This window comes from Camellia sinensis, chromosome 14, assembly GCF_055761805.1.
Source record: "Camellia sinensis isolate YWXY chromosome 14, ASM5576180v1, whole genome shotgun sequence".
In the NCBI taxonomy this organism is placed as follows: domain Eukaryota; kingdom Viridiplantae; phylum Streptophyta; class Magnoliopsida; order Ericales; family Theaceae; genus Camellia; species Camellia sinensis.
In genome coordinates this window covers 71,850,433-71,868,471 of record NC_138974.1, presented here as the reverse complement: position 1 = coordinate 71,868,471, position 18,039 = coordinate 71,850,433, and the positions used below count along the sequence as shown (strand labels likewise).

General features: G+C 36.3%; 1 long non-coding RNA gene across 3 annotated transcripts; it reads left to right on the top strand.

Annotated features, from left to right (window-relative positions):
- The first annotated feature begins 2,239 nt into the window (after positions 1 to 2,239).
- LOC114314592 (uncharacterized) lies at positions 2,240 to 9,147 on the top strand. Of its 3 annotated transcripts, none has more exons than XR_014350021.1 (3): positions 2,240 to 2,556; positions 2,648 to 2,776; positions 8,293 to 9,147. It is a non-coding gene; the product is annotated as an uncharacterized LOC114314592 (long non-coding RNA). The 3 variants fall into 3 exon arrangements; XR_014350022.1 differs by lacking the exon at positions 8,293 to 9,147 and adding an exon at positions 4,976 to 5,458; XR_003647513.2 differs by lacking the exon at positions 8,293 to 9,147 and adding an exon at positions 4,962 to 5,458.
- The last annotated feature ends 8,892 nt before the right edge of the window (positions 9,148 to 18,039 follow it).

The window sequence follows — 18,039 nt, the reverse complement described above, 5'->3', positions numbered from 1 at the left end:
TAGAAAATCTACCTCTATCTCCATTCTCAGTGTGGAAGTCAACCTTTAGGACCTTTCCCAACTTGATACCGATCCGCCGAAGAATCTGATGGTCATAATATTCACTAGGCAGACTATGGAGTCTGACCCACACCACTGTAGTTGAAAAACTTGCCTTCTCCGGTTGAAAGTCGAGTTCCCAGCAACGAATCGCAAGGAAATTCTTGCCTACAAACCAAAGGCCTTCATTCAATACCTTATTCAGGTCGGCCGCATCTTGGAATTTCATAAGAAAGAAATGGTTGCCCAGATCGATACCGAAAAAGGTACTATTTAGTTTCCAGATGTTCTTGAGTCTGTCCATCAGGTACGTTTAACCCAAACTCCGGCCCATGAGCTTCACAATGAGTGAGTTCTGCCAGGGGTTACGGATTCTATCAATCTCTTCCTTCGACAGAGCAATGGAAGGTACGGAAGTATCGGAGTCTGAAACCTCCTCAACGACAACATTCGGGAGTAAATCTGGTTGTTCCGAACAGCTTATCAGGTGAAATGGAGAAGAGAGAGCTTCCTTGAAGGAGCGATTAACAGAAACAAGACCATCCAAATTCTTCCCCTTCTTCCTGCTATGACATTCCAGTAGATCCTCTTCCTCCATAGATTTCTTAGCGTCGTTACCCTCCTCTTGGTCGTGCTACTGGTTGGTTACAGTGGAATAGTTGATCGTCCCTGTGCCGTCCTCCGGTCTCCGAGCTGGTGAACCACCGTGTTCCGCATCCATTTTGTCTTTGTCTTGTTTCTCATGGGAGTTTTGCTCCATTGGAGTTTGTGGTCCATTGGAGTTGGACCACAAGCCTGATGTTGCCACGTCATTGCAGAGATCATACTGTCAATGTCCCATGTTTAATGCATTTTTAATTATCCAATTGTGTAAAATTTTGAGTTATATATGTAAATTTTGAGGTATAACTTAATAATAGAAAAACTACAATTCAGTCTATTTTTTAAAAAATAATTACAATAGATCAAAAAGCTTATATTTTTAATTATTGATATTTATCAAGTTTATCGTTAATATATATATATATATATATATATATATTATTTATTTTATTTTAATTTTTGTAAATATCACTTATTTGATATTTCTCCTTTCATAATTGTTTGCATTGTACTTTCGGTTAATGAGAAGCTGCAAAATATAGGGAAATGTGAGTCAACATCATGGCTTAGGATCTCATATTCCTATATCTTGTCTCCATCTTTTGTACCAATTTTTCTTAGTTTAAATCTGTCACGTGTCTATAATTAAATCTCAACCCTTGGTGAAACTATCACAATCCCTCTCTCTCTATACTCATCTGGTGAACTCATTCCATTCCTCGACTTCCAATGTCGTTCTTGGTGAACTGCCATCAATTTCATCCCATCTTAAATCTCATCCCCAGTGGAAAAACAATCTCCAAGAATCACAAGTAAAGCAGTCAAATCAAGAATTTGAAAAACCAATTGATCATAAATAATTCAAGTATATAAGTATCAGATTGAACAAAAATATAAAATCAATCATTATTGAGTACCAAATAAGTACTCTCTTATTTTGATTTGGTTACTCAAGCCCAATGAATACAAATGAAATTTTCTTTTTTCATCACCAAACGCAATCTAGTAGTTTAGATGTCGTGAGGTTGTGTAAATGTTTTGGTTCAAGGGTAGTTAGACAAAGACAATGCAAGCAGAAAATGGGGGACTTAGGGAAGCGACGGTAAAGGGATATAATGCTGGTGTAAGGCAAGATGAAGGTTTGGTTGGTTGGTTGGTGTGGTGGCGACGGGTCATGCACAGTTCGTCGATGGCTACTTGGAGAAGCCGAAGATGGAGTCTATTCGCATTACAAGAAATTACATTTTTAGCGGCAACTTTCGTCGATGAAGTATATTTTTCGTAGCCAAAAGTGCACTTTCTGCGACACAAGAATCATTTTCGTTGGTAAAGGTAGGCTTTTAGCAACGTAATTCTCAATCTTTCGCTATAGATTGAAAATATTAATGAGGCGCCAAGGGACAATGTTCCCTCCAAAAATGAAAAAGTTTTAGTGATGACCATGTTTTTTTGGCAACGAAATATGTGTCGCTGTTAGTCACTTTGTTTTGGCAACGAAATCTTTTTGTTGGCAAAGATTTTTATTTTTAGCGAAGTCGAAAGTTTGCAACTTGTTTCATTATACGGTTTTTATAAAAAACATCTGACAGTTGTTTTTAATAAAAAAATGAACCAAAATCTCTCACGTTTGTATCCCATTCTCTTTCTCTCTGTAAGCAAACAACCCATCTTCTCTACCGCTGGATTGCTCTGTTTTTTCCCTTTTACAACAAACTCGAATCTGGGTGTCAAACTCTAGTTCTCTCTCTCTCTCTCTCACACACACACACACACACAAAATCGCACACCCACCCGATTGCCTCTTTATCTCTCTTTCTTTCTCTCACCCAATCGCACAAGTGCACCGTTGCAGATCGCAGTTTCTGTTGCGAACTGATTGCCATTTCTGCCTTTCACCGATTGCCTACTTTCATTGTAAGTCCTCGATCTCATTCTCGCTATGTTTCTGGTCTTTCTCTCTCTCAATTTCTAAACCCTATTATTGTTTTTTTTTTTTTGTAATTAGTTTAGGAGGTATCGTGAAGTATCTAAAAGCGAGGACCTTGTTCAAACGACAACGACGTTGATCTAGGTTAAATCAGATGTATGAATTGTTCAGTGAACTTGGTATTCATCTCCGAGTCAACTTGATGGGGTGAGTGACTCACTGTAGAATACACAATCTCTATACCCTTTGAAGTTTTAGGTAAAAAGCTCGAGTCTTTGTACGTTGGATCAGAATTGGGATTTATCTTCGATTTAATTTGATCAATTCAAATTTCAGATTTATAATGTTGTTAAAAATAATAAATTCAGTCAAAGTTAAATTAGAGTGTGATGTATGAAATTAAGTTCTAGACCCTATAAGCCCTTTGCTATTTTAATATGTTGGCTGGCGGTTACCAGAAATAAATTCTGAACTTGGTTTTTATTTTGAGAAGAAACACAATTTGATTTCTTTTTTAAAAAAAAATTAGGCTTCTTTTGGTTGTGTTTATATACATGTGCATATATATATGTATATATATATTAAAATCTATGATACACAACCCTAAAATAGGAAAAATCCTAAGAAATTGATTAATATTTGTGATGAAAGTTAAGAATGGTTGTGGTGTGTTATGTGAATTTGTAATAGAAGTTACGAATGACGAATTTATAGTGTGTAGTAAAGTTAAAGTTATACTTTTTATGGTGCTGAAAATAATGATTTTTATGATTTACTTTACAAAAGGTTATGGTGGTGTTATGAAGGGCACACAATATGCATCATTTTAGGAATGCAAATAGTAGTATCTCTAAATATGTCTATATATATATATCCAAGAATTGATTCTTTCTTCTTTATAATTTGTTTTTATAATTTTTTTTTGGGGTGGTATTTTCCAATTTACGTAATTGGTTACTAGTTTTGACATATCAATTGTCATATGAAAAACCACTTTATCTATCATCTTAAGGAGATTGTGAACCTATCTATGTTGTTGTAGAATTCTTTGATGTCGTCTGTTTTTAGGAGCCTTATTTACTAGGATTTTCTTTTCTTTCTTTTTAATTCTGTGTTGGTGGAACATTCACAATTTGTTTGGGCATGTTTTCTACACTTTTTTATCTCATCTTTCCCATTGATGGATAGGGTGGTGTTATCTACGTTAATAAATATTTCTTTGATGATAAAAAAAAATTAAAAAACCACTTTGACATTGTTACTTCACTAGTTTTCATTTGTGACCTTGCTATGAGCCTATAAGAGTATACACGAATGACATAAAGATTTTTTTGTAGGAGCTATTTCCTTTAATTTATGTTCTTGAATGGTAATCCTTGATTATCATAACTTAGTTTTTTGGTTGCATTAACATTGCATCTTGTCCTGTTGGGCTTCATTGGTACCTAGTTATTTTGGATAGATTGGTTTTATGAATGATTTGATTCATGAAGATTGGGAATGGTATCACTACCTACCGTTGGCATGATAACTGGCATCCTTTAGGTACCCTTATTCTCAAATATAAGGATAGGGTTGTGTTTGACCCTGGTTTAGAATCACAGGCTATTGTTTCTACTATCATTAGGGATCAGAATTGGCAGTGGCCCAATGCTCAAACTTGTGAGCTTATTGAGATTAGGAATTTTGTTATTGGTGACATGGTTCCCTCTGACTATAAGGATCAATCTGTTTGGACCCTTTCACCTAATGGTATTTCATCTGTTCAGTCTGATTGGGATTTGCTTAAAGTTCATAGACCTAGAGTGACCTAGCATAAGCTTATTTGGTTTAAGTTTCATATTCCTAGAGTGAGTACTGTGGTTTGGTTGTCTATTCCGAGTAGGTTGAATACCCTTGATAGGTTAGCTGTTTATTGGATTAGAAGTTCTACTTAATGTGTTTCGTGTAATCATCAGGATGAGGATCATGATCACCTCTTTTTCAGTTGCAACTATTCATTGAGTGTGTTGGGCCCTTTGTTAGCTAAGTGTAACACATCTTGGCCTATCTGGAACTAGAGTAATCTGGTGGACTAGTTGTCTAAACAGTTTTCTGGTCATTCTTTGGCTACCACTGTTAATAGACTGGTGTTTACCTGCACTGTTTACTGTATTTGGCAAGAGAGAAATGTTAGGATTTTCTCATCTGGTTGCTCTCTTGCTACTGTTATTGTGAAAAAATTGAATCTCTTGTGAGATTTAGGTTGTTGTCTGTGAACAAGTTTAAGGAGCATAGTGCCAATGATTGGTTTTTGAATTCATGATAACTCCCTCCTTCTGTGTTAAGGCTTCATGTTCCTTGATTTGTTTGTCATTTCTCTCAGATTTCTAATACTTCCTACTATTTTTAGCTTCCCTCTTGCAGGTCTCCTGGATTATCTTTGGAGCAGCACCATATTTCCTCTCTGTTTTACTTTGCAGGTTGAGCTGGTACTAACTTAGGGATGTTGTAAGTTGAGTGTTGTGAGCTAAAACAGTTAGGGTAGTGTAAGAGTGTCTTTGAGAGTGGAGTGTGGTAAGCATTGAGGGTTGAGTGCATGGTGAGCTTATATATGAGGGTTAAGTGATGTGAGCTCATAAATCTTTTACATATCTATGTGCTAATTTTTGTGCAAGTTGTCAAGCTAGTTTAATAGTAGGGAGGAAGGTTGAGCTTGGTGAGGATCTATACATAGGTTCTCTTCTTCTGAGGTATAAGTGTTGTAAGCCAGATTTTTCTAACTGTTTTTTATGCAGACTGTCAAGCTGGCACTTATGTGAAGGAAATCTTTGTTGAGGGTTGAGTGAATTTACTACATATACTACTTGTAGTGTTGAGAGTTGTTTGAAAGTTGAGATTTTTTTTGAATTGTTTGTCTGTTGTTTTCTGCCTGTTTGTCTCATATTTGCTGTTACTTTGTTTCTGTTATTGTCTCTATTTGACTGAGAAGTTTGTTCATGCTGCACCTGTTGTGTTCAACCTCCCTTCCCCTCATAGTGTTGGTATGTGGTGTTTGAGTAAACCTTTCATGTGCAATGTGTTCATATTTCTGGGTGAGAAGTGATTGGTTTATTTAGCCTATTTGTTGTGCTGTTTATTGTTCTATTTGTTGTGTTGTTTGTTGTCCATTCCCCTCATATTTCTGTCCAGTTTGATGTGCTGCCTCTGTTCTGCTGTGCTGGTCTTGCCTGTTGCTATATTAGTGTTGCTATGTTGGCCTGCTGCAGAGCTACTGGGTGCTAAGTGTCACTGTGTTTAGCATGTTGTGCTATTGAAATCTCTTTTGTCATATTGGTAGCTCAAGATGCTACTAGTTCATGGTTTTGGTTTTTTTTTTGATGTTTTCCTGTTTTTGTTGTTCTGTAGTTTAGTGTGTTGGCCGAGATGGTCATTTGGTTCTAGTTTTGTTGAGGTATGGATGCTTTTGTTGTTTTTAGTTTGTTGAGTCTTCCTGAGGAATGCCTCTTGTATATCTATGCATTCTTCTGTCTTAATTTATAACTTACTTACCTAAAAAAAAGAAGTTTTCTGTTATATCAATTTGAGTAGTTTGATGGAACATTGAGCTTTTTAATAGAGTTTATCTTTTGTGAACTAATCATTTCTTTTTTTGGTAATGAAGTTATCCCTGTTCTAACACTCTTAGGCCCCGTTTGTTTCACTGGATATAAAATGGAAGATATAATGTGATGTGAGATTTAGTCAGGATATATAATGAATAGGATATAGGTATTGGATAGTATATCTCTCAAGTCATGTTTGTTGACTTGATATATAAGATTGGATATATGTTATGCATGTTTGTTTTACAAAATATATTGTGGGATTGCCCTCATAATATTATATTATATTAAATTAAATTAAATAATATTATATTATATTAAATTCAAAATTTATATTAAATTATATTATATTAAATTAAATTCAATAATATTATATTAAATTAAATTAAATTAAATAATATTATATTATATTAAATTCAAAATTCGTATTAAATTAAATAATATTATATTAAATTAAATTAAATTCAATTCAATAATATTTATATTAAATTAAATTCAATAATTATATTATATTAAATTAAATTAAATTAAATAATATTATATTATATTAAATTAAATTCAATAATATTTATATTAAATTAAATTCAATAATTATTTAATTTATTAAATTCAAAATTTATATTAAATTATATTATATTAAATTCAAAATTTTATATTAAATTATATTATATTAAATTCAATTCAATAATATTATATTAAATTAAATTAAATTCAATAATATTATATTATATTATATTCAAAATTTGTATTAAATTATATTATATTAAATTAAATTAAATTAAATAATATTATGTTATATTATATTAAATTCAATAATATTTATATTATATTAAATTCAATAATATTTATATTATATTAAATTCAATAATATTAAATTAAATTCAATAATTATATTATATTAAATTCAAAAAAATATATTAAATTATATTATGTTAGATAGACAAAAGGGTAAATTGGACTTTTTACATCGTATCCCAACCAAGGGGATATGATATAATGGGGGGGATGGTATTGTATATCCTCCACTTTTGGGGATATACAATCCCACCGGATATTATATCCCTTTCAAAAAAAATTACAAACATGGGATATATAGACCCCACCAGATATAATATCAAATCCCAATCTTCATATCCCCTATCAAACAGGGCCTTAACACATTACACCAAAACTTAGCAGCACGTGATCTACAAACTGACCAGAGCAGTTTATAAAAGTAACAATTATCAACAATTCGATGTGACACTATCTTTCTCCTTACTAATAGATCGCAAGTAGTGATTATATTTTTTTTGCATTGTGAACCAATAGAAAACTTGGAACTCATAACCAAATGATATATTCTGCTCATGAAGGCTACAGAAAATAAATCATCATTTGCATAACTCCATGACATTTTTTCATGAGTTTGATTGTTGCCCTTAAAGCCATCTAATGATCTTATAATTTCTCCTCCTCTTTTTCCTATAGATAAAGTTCTCTATTATTACTTAACTTCTATCCAATGCTCTCTCTCCTTTAATGGCCACAATATTAAATATAACCTCTCTTTTTTTTTTTCTTTTTCCTTTTTTTTCTTTTTTGTAATGACTAGGCTAAGCTACTTTTAATGACAAATTGCCTACCCATTTCAGAATTTGTTCCAATAGCAACAATTAATTTAAACCTCTGTTTTATCATATTACTAAATATTGTCTCACCCCCTACCAATGATATAATATCATACCAATCCTTGATACCTTCTTTGAATTAAATGTCTTAGGCAGCCATGAATTTCACTCCACATTGTATTTTTCACACAAAACTTTTCTTTATAGCGCAGGCATAATTTATAATTTTTAAGTGATCTAATACCCATCTCACCAAAATCTCTTGATTTAGTCACATTGTCCCATTTAATCAGCCTAAGCTTTCTTTAATCCTCCTTGTCTCTCATGTGTAAGAAGTTACACTGAAATTTCTCCAATTCATTAGCCACACATAAGGAACCTTAAATACAGACATAAAGTAAACTAGTAAATTACCAAGTGTGGACAGGATTAATATCATCCTAGTTAAACTCATAATGTAAGTTTAAATTTTCTTTATTGATAATATTAATAATAAGAACTTGCTTTTCTTTTGCCTTCTTAAATGTAGGTTGTTGAAGATAGATATTATGATCTTGCTCGAGTGCTGCGTGGATATGAGCAATGTTTTAAAAATCGAACCGGTGAGCGAACCGGAAAATGGTTCGGATGGACGGGTCACCGGTTCAACCGTCGGGTTGAACCGGAATCGAACCGTGACGTAATAAATATATTAAAATTATATTTAAATAAAAATACAAGTAATAAAATTATAAATTAAAAATATTAAATTATCTTAAATATTTGTCCTAATATTTTTTTTACTGAAAAATATAATAATATATTTTAAAATATTATTAATTTCAATTTTGGAAGATGAAATCAAATATTTAATATTCCCTTCATATGATTTTAATTCAAATAATTTGATTGAAAGAAGAGCAAAAATTTTGGAGAGATATCAAAATTTCAATATTCTCTCCAATACATTTCATTGAATTCCATACGGATTTCTTGAGTTTTTTTGAAAGAGTTTTTTTCTTATAAATAGGTGAAAACTTTCATAATAATTTCATCAAGCACTTAATGGGATTCCTCACAAGAGGAGACCTTTGAAAAAGAGTTTCAAATTAAAATATTCTTATATTCTTATATTATATTATATATATATATATATATATATAATAAGAAAGAAAGAAAGAAAATCAAAAAAAAAAGAAAGAAAAAAAAAATTATGAGTCGGACAACTCAGCGAACCGGCTCCGGGTTGACCGGTACAACCGCCGGTTTTTTCGATTCTCACTAAATATGTTGGTTTTCAGTTTTGGCCCGTCAAATTAGCCGATCCGGTCCGATTTTCAAAACCTTGGATATGAGTAGAAGGCTTATTCACTTGCATATTCAATTGCATTAATCTTAAAAGTGCCACATAATCATCTTATTTGAGCCATTTTTGCTGACGCAAGCTAAAATGGCAACGATTGATGAAGGCTTTTGCCGACTAAGGTATTTGTCACCAAAGGCATCACTTTTATCGACGTAATCATATTTCGTTGCCAAAGTTTTTCCCCACGCACCTTTGCCGACGGGTTGCCAATGGAACTTTATGGGTCGGCAAAACTCTTTGCCGACGATATGTGCCTTTTGCCAACACATTTTGTTGTGTGGGCAAAACAACTTTTTGTTGTAGTGATATCTAGAGAGAGAGAGTATTCACTTTAATGACTGTGATTTAACTATAGACACATAGCAGATTAAGCCTCCGTTTGGGAAGTGGGTTGGCTTTTTGGCTTTTTAGCTTTTTTGGCTATTTTAGCCTGGGCTTAAAAGCTTGGTTTGGGAAGGGCTTTTTGGCTTTTTTGAGTTTTTTTGTGAGAGAAGCATGTAATGATTATGGGTTGGATGTGATGTTTTGTTTGTTATTGCTAAAATAACCTATTTTGTTTTTTGTGGCTAAAATAGCCAAAAAAGCCTACAAATCCAATTGGTATAAAAGATGGGAATAGGGTACAGGGACAGAGGATTCCAAACCCAACAAGGCTTACTTATCCGAAATGATTGTTATGTTTGAGTGTATTGAAAAACACACTGTTTGATTTTATTTTCAAAAATTGTTTTTCAATAATTTTTCATTTATGTTTAGTAAACTTCTATATATATATATATATATACATATATTGTCATTTTTAATTGCACCTAATATGGATTCATTTAAAAAGTAAAATAAATTTACTAAAATATTTTTAAAAAATCATTAAAAACAAATGCAAATACGAATAAAAACTTGTGTGCAAATTTGTTTGGATTTTCATTTGTTTTTAGTAAGTTTTTTTTCATATTTAATTAATTTTTTATTTTTAAATGCATCAAAAGTATTAAAAAATTGATTAAAATATATAAAAAAATAAATTAATAAAGATAAACAAAAACCTATTTAAAAATAACTTCTAAGAATATAAACCAAACGGAGCCTTATTTTGCCACAATGCCATCGCAAATTTATCAAATATTGACCTTAGAACAATGACCATTCATTGATTCATATATCCACAACTCGAACCAAATTTTGTTTTCATCATACCATAGCAAATTGATCAAAATGTTTGACATGTAATGGACCGTATATCTACCACCATTGATTTACATCCTATTGGTTACCAACTTGGTTCCAACCCACTAGGTATATCATGCTTGTTAGTCAAAATGCCTAGTATAACTCATTTTTTTCAACTCCAATGCACTAGGCATATGATTAGGCATTTTAGCTCAACTCACATTCACTAGCTACATGTAGCTAGCCTTCAAAGCTAGGCAAAATGTATTTAATCATTAGGATCATTTCCCTCCATCTTTGTTGCTGATGTGGCATTTTATAAAATTAATAGTATTTAGATGAATAGCTAAAATAAAGAGCATGGTTGGAGTAAAAACATGAAATAGTTGATAGACAAAATAAAATATATACTTTATAGTAATGTTTAAATAGGTAAAATGCCTATTACCGTTGGAGATGCTCTTAATGTACATTTCAAATCTTTAACTACAATAAGCAACCCAACTAACACCAGCCTTGAATCATCAAAATGTAGTCATGCGTTATCCAAACCTTTCTCACTGATTGAGCTCAGCCTTGGCTTGGGCCTTTGGGACATTAATTTGGTGAAGTTTCTAGTAACCTCTAGCCGCATTCCACATGCTTCTTAAAGTTTCATTTGTATTTTCTTCTAATAGATTGACAAAGTCCTTCAACAACTTCTAATAAAGGTGAGTTTGCAAGAAAACATATCTTGACTTGTGTAAATTAAATATATATATATATATTCTTAAAAAAAAGAAGAAGAAAATATTCTAATAAGAAGAGAAAAAGAAAGAAAAAGAAAGAAGAAGTAAAAACCAGTACATCAAGCTCTTGTTTGGTGTAGTTTTTGACAAATTGATAATTGATAGTTCAAATTTTTTTTTAAAAAAAAAAAAAAAAAAAAACATAGAGTAAACTATCCTAAAAATATTTATTCAAAAAAAAAAAAAGTGAAAAAAATGCCTTTGCATAATTGCCTGTGTAACTAATTTGGGAGGCTATTTAATGACTGAATCTTAACTATTTTTGAGGTTGATTAATGATTTGCATGGTAGAAAAGTTAGTTGAATAGGATGCATGGATTATGCAAATGCCCCCCCCCCCCCCCCCCCCCAAATGACACATTTATGATGTACTCAATTTTTTTATTTGTGCAAAGAAATGTGAACGGGAAGAGAGAGAAAAAAAAATCAATAAAAATTAATTTTTTTCATAAATCTAATTATTTTATTTTTTTTACAAATGCCCCCCCAGGCCTTGGGCCTTTCCTTTTATAGCACAGCCACAACCATCAATATCTTTGTTTGCAAAAAGCCCAAAGTTGTGTTACTTAGATTTGTGCAGGGATTTATATATATAGTAGGAAAAGTATCAGAAGGAAAAACTAAAATATATATATATATATATATAAGCTGCTGATTAAAGCCAATTTCTACCTCTAGAAACTCCCAGACAGCCCTCTGAAACCTTCTTCGAAGGTTGAGCCCTCTTGGGCTTTAAAACATTTTTGCTTCTTTAAAATAAATTATAAGACGTATGTTTCAGACGATAATAGTGTCCATCATAAACTAGAGGCGCTCTGAAACTCAACCATCAGAATTGCCTAAATCAAAAAAGTCGAGGTCATCTTCTGCAACGACCTCGGGGTCTAAGAAACCTGCTGTCCCCTGAGACTCCGAAATTACCTTGGAAGATAAGCCAGTCATGGCCAACGACAGCGCCAATGATATCAATGTTGGCGTTGCGCTCAGTACTGCTCTGCTTCTTCCAAGTGATCTGGAGCGAAACGCCGGGTTCAGCGAGTATGAGAACTATGTCTTGATGCTTCAGCGTTCCGTTCAAGTAAGTGTCTTTCATCTGGCTTTTTCCTTCTTTTTCATACTTAGGAATTTTCTAATAACTTTCGTTTTGTTCACTTTCAAGCCATTCAGCATGCTCATTCCTTTTCAATTCAGTCTTTTGAAAACCGAGAGAAGTTGGCCGAGATGAAGAAGGAGTTCTCTTCTCTTCAAAAGACCAATCAAGGCTTATAATCAAAAATGAAGAAGCTGGAAGACCAAGCCGAGGCTGCAATCAAAGCCCAAACTGAAGCCGAAGAGAAGACTAAATCTTCTGAAGCCATCAGAAAGGTTGCTGAGTCCCAAAGAAAAGAGGTTGAGGAGAAGATGGCTTAAACCGAAAAAGAGCTTCAAGAAGCCTTGGCCACCAAAGAGGCTGAAATCAAAGACGCCGATGAAAAGGCGTACGCCCAGGGCATGGCCGATGTCATTGAGGCTTATGAAAAACAGGTGAAGAAGGCATGCAACAAGGGTTTTACCCTTGGTTGGATGTCCCTTTTGAAAAAGCTCAACGTTCCTGAGGACTCGCCCTTGAGAAAAGCCGACGCCATTCCTTTTCCATTCCCTCCATTTGCACCTCCAAGTCAAGACGTCGACGAATCTTAGTCTGAGGATGGTGATAAGGATGAGGATGAGGCCTTGGTAAGAAAATCTAAGGATGCTGATTGGGCCAAGTCCCCTCTTCAGAAGGAGCAAGTCCTAGACTTGACTCAAGATGAGGAAGGTGATGAGGTTCCCAAAGACGCTGCTCATGAGAAGGTATCAGCTGACGTCCCCTTCGCCGACAAGAGTATTGAAGAAACTTTGCAAGAAATTGATGCTGAGCTAACGGCGGAGAAGGCGGCCGAGGTTGCTTCTCAACAATCATCCGAGGTCCTAACCCAGCTCACTGTCGACGCTGAGGAACCTTAGTTTTCATGTTTTTTCTTTTGTACTTTGTTTTTCTTTATTTTTTGAAACAATGTAAGCCCTCTATATGGCCGATGTGCCTCCCTTTTGTTGAATGCTAATACAACTTTCCTTTACTGATTGCTTGTACTTTTATCTTTTCTTGACTGCTTTGGCGTGATTCTATACTTAGAATATTCTGCATGTCTTTCACATACTCTTTCTTCTTTGTACAATCTTCTCGGGGTGATACACCTCGGATAGGCAAACTTCTTGGTTTTAATCTTTAACTTGTAAACTTTTAACAAGTGTTGAACATCATACTGGTTTAACTCAACTTGTAAATTGTCCACAAATTTCAACAAGTGTTAAACAATGACTTCGGCTTAACTTCAACTTGTAAATTGTCCACAAATTTCAACAAGTGTTAAGCAATGATTTCGGTTTAACTTAACTTGTAAATTGTCCACAAACTTCAACAAGTGTTAAACAATGACTTCGGCTTAACTTCAACTTGTAAATTGTCCACAAATTTCAACAAGTGTTAAGCAATGATTTCGGTTTAACTTAACTTGTAAATTGTCCACAAATTTCACAAATTTCAACAAGTGTTAAACAATGATTTCGAATTAACTTAACTTGTAAATTATCCACAAATTTCAACAAGTGTTAAACATCTTCTTCTTCTTTCTGCCCCCTAATGTGAACCTGAGTTTTACTTGGGTTCTCATTATGCATGTATTCTAGAGACAATGTCAAGTATCTTGAAAAGAGAACTGAATCTTTATTTATTTACTTTGGCAAATAGCAAACGAATAAAGAAATTCTAATGATAGAAAAATTTCAAATTACAAGTGTTCCAAGGTCTTGACAACTCTGTGCCCTCATTATCTTCAAGTCGATATGCCCCATTACCCAGTACCGAGATGATTCTGTAGGGTCCTTCCCAATTTGGGCCAAGTTTGCCCTTTCTAGGATCCTTCTTGTTGCCGATGACTTTTCTTAGGACGAGGTCACCATTCTGAAATTCTCTTGGATTGACCTTTTTGTTATAAGCTTTTGCAAGTTGCTGCTGGTATGCTACGAGCTAGATTGCAGCTTTCACTTTTCTTTCTTCTAAAAGATCCAGATCTCTAGCTAAGAGTACATCATTAGTCCCGTTCTCTATTCCCTGGGTTCTGATTCCTGGGATGCTAATTTCTAGCGGAATGATGCTTCTGTGCCATAAGCCATGGCGAAGGGGGATTCTCCTGTTGATCTTCTCGGCGTAGTTCGGTATGCCCAGAGTACGTTGGGTAATTCATCTACTCATTTTCCTTTTGCTGCCTGCAGCCTCTTCTTTATCCCATCTAGAATTACTTTGTTAGATGCTTCTGCTTGTCCATTGCTTTGTGGAAAGCTTGGGGTTGAAAAGTAGTTCTTGATCTTGAACTTTGCACAAAAGTTCTTGATTAACTTGCTGTCAAATTGAGTTCCATTGTCTGCAACAATTGCTCTCGGAATCCCAAATCTGGTGATGATGTTTCTCCATAAGAAGTTCTTGACATCCACATCTCGGATCTTGGCAAGAGGTTCTGCTTCTATCTATTTTGTGAAGTAATCTGTTGCTACCAGCAAGTACTTTCTTTGTCCAGTTGCTTGGGGTAATTGCCCAACGAGATCCATGCCCTATTGGGCAAATGGCCAAAGACTGGACACAGGGTTCAGGTTAGCAGCTGGCTGGTGTATCAAAGGTGCAAACCTTTGGCATTGTTCACACTTTTTCACGTAGGCTTTTGCATCTTTTTGTATGTAAGGCCACCAATATCCCTGGGTAATGGCCCTGTGAGCTAGTGATCTACCCCCCAGCATGGTTTTCACAAATTCCTTTATGGATTTCATATAAAAAATCTTCAACCTGCAAAGGGTGTACGCACCTTAAAAGGGATCCAGTAAAGGATCTTCTGTAGAGGTGTCCCTCTGTTGTTAGACTGAATCTTGTCGACTTCAATCTGATCTTGTGTGCCTCCTTGCGGTTGTCTGGCAACTTTCCTTCTTTTAGGAACGCAACAATTGCGTCCATCCAGCTTGGTCCTATGTTTACGCACATTGCTTCATGCTCCGTGGTTGCTGGTTCAATGCTCGGGCCCGACAGGTAGTCAATGATTATTGTCCTTGCTTTTCCAAGTTGTACTGCACTAGCTAAGTTGGCCAATGCATCGGCGTGGCTGTTATCATCTTGGCTTACCTGAAGTAGTCGGCAGTTCTGAAACAAGGCTGACAGTCTGATTATTTCTTTTGCGTAGGCCGACATTCTTTCATCTCGAGCTGCAAACTCGCCTGTTGTCTGGTTAACTATCAGTTGTGAATCACAAAAAATTATTACCTCATCTGCTTGCACTGCTGCTGCCAACTTCAGTCCTGCAATGAGTGCTTCATACTCTGCTTCATTGTTTGAGGCCTTGAACCCCAAACAAATTGACTGTTCTAGTACCTGCCCATCTGGGGATATCAATACTACTCCTGCCCCCACTCCTTATCGGTTTGAACTCCCATCAACGAACAGTTGAAAGGAATCACCAATGTAAATGCTGCAGGGTCTGAGTTTTTTTTCTTTCTTTTGTTATTTTGCCTTTGCCTGGGCTTTTCCTAGCCTATCTGGACATCGTTCATCTTGGCTCGACAGAGCCTGATGTTCGATGGAACTTGGCGTGAACTCGGCCACGAAATCGGCCAGAACCTGGCCTTTAATTGCTGTCATTGGCCTGTACTCCAGGTCATATTGGCCTAGGGTGACTGCCCACCTGCTTATTCTTCCTGTCAGGTCTTCTTGCTGTAGTAAGGACTTCAAGGGACACTCTGTTAGCACTACAATTTTATGGGCCTAGAAGTAATGGTTCAACTTTTTTGAAACCATTACTAAAGCCAGTGCCAATTTCTCTAAGGGTAGATACCTCGTTTCTGCATCGGCTAGGGTTTTGCTTACATAGTAAACAGCCCTTTGCTCCCCTTTTTCTTCTCGGATTAGTACTGCACTTATCGCATGTTCTAAAATGGCTAAGTATAGAGACAGCTCCTCCCCAGGTTCTGGGTTTGAAAGAACTGGTGCTGTGGTCAAGTACTTCTTCAGGTCGGCCAAAGCGGCTTCGCATTCTTCTGTCCATAGGAAGTCTGTGGCTTTCTTCACCAAGTTGAAGAAAGGTTTGCACTTATCTGAGCTTCTGCTGATGAATCTATTTAGGGCTGCAGCCCTTCCAGTTAGCATCTGCACCTGTTTTGCCGACGTCGGGCTCTTCAACTCTAGGATGGCCTTGATTTGATCTAGGCTGGCCTCGATGCCCCTTCTAGTTACCAGGTATCCTAAAAACTTACCAGATCCAACTCCAAATGCACACTTTGATGCATTGAGTCGGAGCCGATATGTTTTAAGGATTTCAAAGACTGTTCTTAGATCGGCAAGTTGACCCTCAGGCTCCTTGGTCTTAATGACCATGTCGTCGATGGTGACTTCTACTGTTTGGCCAATCAGGTGTTTCAATATTTTGGTTACCAGCCTTTGGTAAGTTGCCCCGGCGTTTTTCAACCCGAAAGGCATTACTCTGTAACAGTACAGGCCTTTTGGGGTGATGAACGCGGTCTTCTCTTCGTCTGGAGGGTACATGGCTATCTGGTGGTACCACCTGTAGGCGTCTAGGAAGCTCATTCTTCCATACCCTGAAGTGGCATCTACTAGCTGGTCAATCTTGGGTAGAGGAAAGCTATCTTTGGGACAGGCTTTGTTGAGGCTGGTGAAGCCTACGCAGACCCTCCATTTACCGTTCTTTTTTTTTACCACCACTGTATTGGATAACCATGTCGGGTAGTGTACTTCTTTAATGGCCCTGGCCTCCAGAAGTCTATCTACTTCTTCCTCTACTGCTTCGACGTGTATCAACGTCGGTCTCCTGCCTCGCTGAATTACAGGTTTGGCCGACCTGTCAACATTCAGTTTATGGCACGTGACCTCAGGATCGATGCCAGGCATTTCGTAAGGTGTCCAAGCAAACACCTCATTATTTGTTCTCAAAAAAGTTTCCAACTATTTTTCCTCTTTTTCGGCTAAGCCCGAGCCGAGAAGAAAGAAGCGTTCTTCATCCCTATCCTGGACGAGGATTTTCTTCAGTGCCTCCTCGCTCTTCTCGGCTGGTTCCTTGCCGACGTCTTCTAGGACTTCCACATCCTCATCTTCAATTTCTGCCTTTTCTGGCTCTCGTATGCTGTAGGTAGATTTCATTGCTGCCATGGAGCAATTCTTCACCTGCAGCTGATTGCCTCTGACTTCCTCTATCCCATGCTCTGTTGGGAATCGCAATAGTTGATGCAATGTTGAGGGAACTGCCCCTATTGCATGCAACCATGGTCTTCCCAAGATGATGTTGTAAGGAGAGAGTGTGTTGATGATAGTGAATTCTGTCTTGATCTTCCTGGTGCCTGCCAGCACCTCCAAGCTTACTGTTCCCAATGGCCATGTCGGAGTTCCATTGAACCCAACCATTGGGCCATTGGATTGTTCCATATCATCTGGGTGAAGGCCGAGCTCTTTGTAACATCGGACGTACATGATGTCACAAGAGCTGCCTTGGTCAATCAAGATGCGTTTCACTTGGCACTCCCCAACCTGGAGGGATACTACCAAGGCATCATTGTGCGGATGCTGGACCATCTCTAGGTCGGCTTCAGTAAAGGTTATCATTGGTCCCTGGCACTCTTCTGCCCGATGTCTTTTCTCCCCGACTTGGTAGACATGTTGTAGGTGTTTTACCTTCTGGGTCTCTCCTCAGATTTCGTTTTCGTTGACCTTCGAGTGGATTAAGTTGATTACCCGAGGTCCTCCTGCTTGTGGCTGCTGTGCTGGGGGAGGTGGAGCTGCTGGTGCCTGAGGCAACCTTGCCCGTTCTTCCCTTGTTCTGGTCTCATCGACAAGGTCTCTCAGATGTCCTTGTCTCACCAGGTCTTCCAAATATGTTTTCAGGGCTCTACAACCCTGAGTTGTATG